Source organism: Bos javanicus, chromosome 2 (assembly GCF_032452875.1).
Source record: "Bos javanicus breed banteng chromosome 2, ARS-OSU_banteng_1.0, whole genome shotgun sequence".
NCBI lineage: Eukaryota > Metazoa > Chordata > Mammalia > Artiodactyla > Bovidae > Bos > Bos javanicus.
In genome coordinates, this window is record NC_083869.1 from 31,093,964 (window position 1) to 31,099,963 (window position 6,000).

The 6,000-nt window shown below is 39.8% G+C and overlaps 1 protein-coding gene across 1 annotated transcript in view; it reads right to left on the reverse strand.

Moving 5' to 3' along the window:
• The window catches only part of SCN2A (sodium voltage-gated channel alpha subunit 2), a 137,628-nt gene extending 132,088 nt beyond the window's left edge, over positions 1-5,540 (reverse strand). The window contains exon 1 of the mRNA XM_061436464.1: positions 5,323-5,540. The gene's annotated coding sequence lies outside the window, so the exon portion shown is untranslated. The remainder of the gene's footprint in view (positions 1-5,322) is intronic.
• Positions 5,541-6,000: the final 460 nt, after the last annotated feature.

Here is a 6,000-nt window from a genome sequence, read left to right on the forward strand (position 1 = left end):
GGACAATTTTCTGAGCCCTACCCTTTGAGATGTTTTGCAGATACTGAAAGCCCCACCAGGTGGGAAACGCTGACTGTATACTGACCACAAGTGTATAGAGCCCAGATGAGTTGGAACCAGAAAGACTAGCTGATCAAAGATTTATGCCTCAGGTCACAGCGAGACATGACGGCTACTTTGAGCCATGTGATCAAGACAATCATCTCTGAAAATAGAAGATTACCCCGTCCCCAACAGGTAACCCTTTCTTTTTTCCCTTTATAATCTCTGAGCAAAACCTGGGGAGATGGGGGGTTGGTTTTTTGCAACAAGAGTTATTCAGGAAAAGATGGAGACAAATAAACATCAAGTTCTGAAATGGATAAGGTTTAAGAGTCCACCTTCTCCACAGGATTGACAGTTTCCTCAATAGTTATCTTTCCTTTTACCAACACTTGTGTCTCAGTGTTAGATTCTTGAAGCTAAGTTTGGTAACACTGGGTTTGCCACTGTACAGTTAGCATTTTCCAGTTTCCAGTTTCCAGTTAGAACATCTAGTGCCAAGCATTGCCCACGGCAATGAGTGTTAGTAGAACTGAACTTGAACTACTGTTTCAATCCAAATCATCAATTATCCCAAGTATGCCCTCAAAGTGCCCATGCTGCTGGTCAGGAAAAGATGGAGACAAATAAACATCAGGTTCTGAAATGGATGGATAAAGGTTAAGAGTTCCACAGGTAGCAAAAATAATCTAAAATTTTTTAATAACAAAAGAATAAAAGCAAACCCAAATAAAATCTAAATTCTACCTTAATATTTTAATAACTGCAGATTTGAGGCTAGATAATGATATTCTCATTTATAAAGCTTAGAAGCCGATGTGATAGCTATGAGACTATCTATATGTGACTCCCATGAAGCAGGGGTGAAATTTGCTATATAGGGTTGTCCAAGGTCAGCCCTAAGGGAAGTTATCTATGTTTGTGCTGTGCTGTGCTCAGCAGTGTCCGACTCTTTGTGACTCCATGGTCTGCAGCCCACCAGGCTCCTCTGTCCATGGGATTCTCCAGGCAAGAATCCCGGAGTGGGATGCCATTTTCTTTTCTGGGGGTCTTCCTGACCCAGAGATCAAACCCGTATCTCTCAAGACTCCTACCTACTTTGCAAGTGGATTCTTTACCACTGAGCCACCTGGGAAGCCCCATCTGTGTCTCAGTTCACTTCAGTTCAGTTCATTTCAGTTGCTCAGTGGTATCCGACTCTTTGCGACCCCATGAACTGCAGCACGCCAGGCCTCCCTGTCCATCACCAATCCCGGAGTTCACTCAAAACTCACGTCCATCGAGTCGGTGATGCCATCCAGCCATCTCATCCTCTGTCGTCCCCTTCTCCTCCTGCCCCCAATCCCTCCCAGCATCAGAGTCTTTTCCAATGACTCAACTCTTCACATGAGGTGGCCAAAGTACTGGAGTTTCAGCTTTAGCATCATTCCTTCCAAAGAACACCCAGGACTGGATCTCCTTCAGAATGGACTGGTTGGATCTCCTTGCAGTCCAAGGGACTCTCAAGAGTCTTCTCCAACACCACACTTCAAAAGCATCAATTCTTCGGTGCTCAGCTTTCTTCACAGTCCAACTCTCATATCCATACATGACTACTGGAAAAACCATAGCCTTGACTAGACAGACCTTTGTTGGCAAAGTAATGTCTCTGCTTTTGAATATGCTATCTAGGTTGGTCATAACTTTCCTTCCAAGGAGTAAGCGTCTTTTAATTTCATGGCTGCAATCACCATCTGCAGTGATTTTGGAGCCCCCAAAAATAAAGTCTGACACTGTTTCCACTGTTTACCCATCTATTCCCCATCAAGTGATGGGACCAGATGCCATGATCTTCGTTTTCTGAATGTTGAGCTTTAAGTCAACTTTTTCACTCTCCTCTTTCACTTTCATCAAGAGGCTTTTTACTTCCTCTTCACTTTCTGCCATAAGGGTGGTGTCATCTGCATATGTGAGGTTATTGATATTTCTCCCAGCAATCTTGATTCCAGCTTGTGTTTCTTCCAGCCCAGCGTTTCTCATGATGTACTCTGCATAGAAGTTAAATAAGCAGGGTGACAATAAACAGCCTTGACGGACTCCTTTTCCTATTTGGAACCAGTCTGTTGTTCCATGTCCAGTTCTAACTGTTGCTTCCTGCATATAGGTTTCTCAAGAGGCAAGTCAGGGGGTCTGGTATTCCCATGTCTTTCAGAATTTTCCACAGTTTATTCTGATCCACACAGTCAAAGGCTTTGGCATAGTCAATAAAGCAGAAATAGATGTTTTTCTGAAACTCTCTTGCTTTTTTGATGATCCAGTGGATCTTGGCAATTTGATGTCTGGTTTCTCTGCCTTTTCTAAAACCAGCTTGAACATCTGGAAGTTCACGGTTCACGTACTGCTGAAGCCTGGCTTGGAGAATTTTGAGCATTACTTTACTAGCGTGTGTGATGAGTGCAACTGTGCGGTGGTTTACTGCCACCTAAATGCCTGCTCCTGTTCCATGGCCTGTCAGGCTCATAGTACAACCCCAACCAGGTCTTGAAATAAGGAAGTAATGTCCTATTCAGGCAATTCTAAACCAAACTCAGTTAATGTTACCCAAGAAAGCAGCTATTTCAGAGGCTTCATTGTAAAGGATGGGACTCTCATCATGCCTCTGCCTTCTCAAGACTTCACATTCCTGTCCCATGGCTAGATGTAAAATTTTCACCATCTTCCAGATCATCTCTGTGTGGTAGTACAAGTTAGTATGTAAATGCATAACATCAAAACCCAAATTCATTATCCTTACTTTTTCTGCCACAAGGGAAATACATACAACACCCTCATGTTTCAGTCAGGTTGGATTATTTACCATTCTCTTTAATTTCCCTATATAACGTCTTCACTATGTCTTAGCAATATTTGCATGCCTAACCTTTGTGCTTAGAATAAACAACTTTATATTTTTATTTATTTATACCTAGATCACTCTTAAAGAAGTAATTAACTATCATATCCCCTTAAAATCATTTTCTCTGGGCTCTGAGTTCCTTGTGGACAGAAATTGTGACTTTTGGCTTATTGTGAATCTCAGGTTGTAACACAGCACCTCGCACTAGATAGGTACTCATATACCTGTTCCATTCACTTTCCCACTTTTCTTCATTTTTCATTTTGATGTTTATAATAGTTTGAGTACAAGCACATTTCCATCCTACATTCCATGAGGTATAAACTATATGCCTTTGTTTACATCTCAATCCCTTCCATGGACTGTTCTTGGTAGGTGTGTGCTGTACTGTGCTTAGTCGCTCAGTTGTGTCAGAGTCTTTGAGACTCCATGGACTCTAACCTGCCAGGCTCTTCTGTCCATGGGGATTTTCCAGGCAAGAATACTGGAGTGAGTTTCCATGCCCTCCTCAAGGGGATCTTCCCAACCCAAGGGTTGAATCCAGGTCTCTTTTTTTTCCCCTCAAGATATTGAAATAGTAGGATGCATCCTGTGCCCAGGAGGTGAAAAAAAGGAAAGCCAGGGCATGAGATGATGTTCAGGGTCAACAGACCACATGTATAGTCTGTTTTATTAGCTAGGAGGAATGGAGTTGCAAGATAGTATGTGACCATCCATATCATTCATGGGCAGAGAGTAGAATGACATACCTCATCAAAGGGTGTAAGGAGAATACTAAGAAACAGAGCATCTCCATAGTTCTTTTATTGGTTTTCTTGGGTGCTTTGTCAAGACCCCTGAGAAAACTGAACACTGTATATGCTATGCCACTGTAACATGAACACTAAAAGAAAATACTTCACAAAATTTACACCCCTGCACACACACACACACACACACACACACACACACAGAGTCAACATCAGTATACCTGGTACATGCCATTCAGATATGTTCACACTAGATGTAAACTGTGTTACTGCTATGAAAGACTGAACCCTGTCAGTCAGTATTCAAGCCTTGCCTCTGATTCTAATTATGTGGCTCTGGGAAATTTTACTTACTCTCTCAGCCACAACTGTTTTTCTTTAAATAATGAGATAGGTAAATGCTAAAAATCTGAGTTCCTAAAAAATTTTCATGTAACTAGAATTGTATGGAACTTAAATCTCTTTCTAGATTCCACATGTGAAAGGAATTAATTTTTTTCTTAGTGGTTCGAACCCTTCTGTAAGATCATTCCCCATTGCTTTCACAACCTCTGACACAGCACAACCACCACTTTACAAGAAAAAAAGAAAAAACGATGCGTAAGATAGAAACATCCTGATGCACCTGCCACCTCCACCACCAGCATGACACACATACATACAAATGCACTTTCAAAAGAGGAAGGAATCAGATATTTAAAAATGATCTTACAAAAATAATTTTTAAACATATTAAAATTCCATTATAAATTCACCTAAATGACGACTGGGACTTTTAAATTGTTTTCTTCCTGTTAATTGGATAATAATACCAAGAGAATTTAGGGGAAAGCATGAGAAGCAGCAGAAAAGCAAGGCTGTGGCATGCAATTTCTAGCTCCTGAGTCATTCCACTCTTCAGCACAGCTAATGTCACATGACGAAAAATAATTTTAAATGTGAGCATCTTATACAACATCAACTATTTTAAATGGCCACAGTCCTATCCTCACAAATCTACCACAATCTAAGAAAAATTCATTTTCTCAGTAATTAATTTGTTTTCAGTGTCCTCCTCACAACCACACTGGAAGAAGGGCAGGGTCTGTACCATCATTCCAAGTCTACTAAACACATTACATAAATCTTCCACTCATGTGGGAGAAATGACTTACATATTTTTCATAAATGGGAAGAAAAAAAGCATAAATAACCCATATCATCATTACTGGTAAGAACTGCTCAGAAGGCCTTTGGGCTCAGGATGTGGACGTGCCTCGGAGGCTGCTATCAAAAGGCTCAGCCCTGGGCTTTGGAAAAGCCTGCTGCCATGTTAATCTGCTTCATTACATTTCTACAATTTGTTCACCACATTAAGGAGCAGTATTTCCCTCCTGAAAGGAAGATCCATCCTTCACTTTGAAAGCTTTATCATCAAAAGGTACACAAACATAGCCACAGAAATAGATCAGAAAGCCAAATAAATACTAAAATACAGCATGCTAAAGTCAGAGCTCATTTCAGGCTAGGAAGATTTAAAGATACAGAATAGCTAGAATTACAGCTTTTGAATCTCCTAGATCAAAATCCAAGCTCACAAAGCACACATTTTAAATGTTACCATTAACATAAATAACAATTCATTGGTAGGTCAAAGATAGAATCATTCTGGCTTACCTGAAATAAAGGGAATTGTAAGTCATAGCTCAGAATCCACATATGTGTTAAATATAATATTCTCCAATGCAGTTATTCAGAATTTTGGCTACAGTAGAAACTAAAATCTCACACGTGCTCCATCCTCACTGAAGAAGAAAAAACAAAAAGGACGACTGCAGCATCCTCTCTGTTTCTGCCTTAGCTTTCTGTTCTGACATATACTCTATGGTACCCACTGTCTGTTAGAAAGCAGCATGCTAAACTGAAATAAATAAATAAATAAATGTAAGGCCGCATCTTACATGTCAGCTCCATCTCCTGGCCAAAAGGGGAATCATTTTCATTAAAGATCCCTTGGCAATGCCACATCTAGCAAGTTTGATGTGGTGTATAGCCCATAACTCCACTGTATTTGAAATTGACTACCTTAATTAACTGCAAAGTAAATATTTAAGAAGCATTAGAGTATGAATTTTTAAAATTTGTGGTTCACTTTGGGATTTAGCTCAATTTTCTTACATTGTATTTAAACTAACTGAAACTTGTCATCGCATTATTAAAATTTTAATGCTTACCTTAACTTTATTTGCCATAGCAAAAATAATATGTATCTCCTACAAAATAATTTTAGATGTCAAATTGATTTTTATTGAAAACTTCTTTGTGGAGATGTCATATAAGTTTTTGCTACTAGAG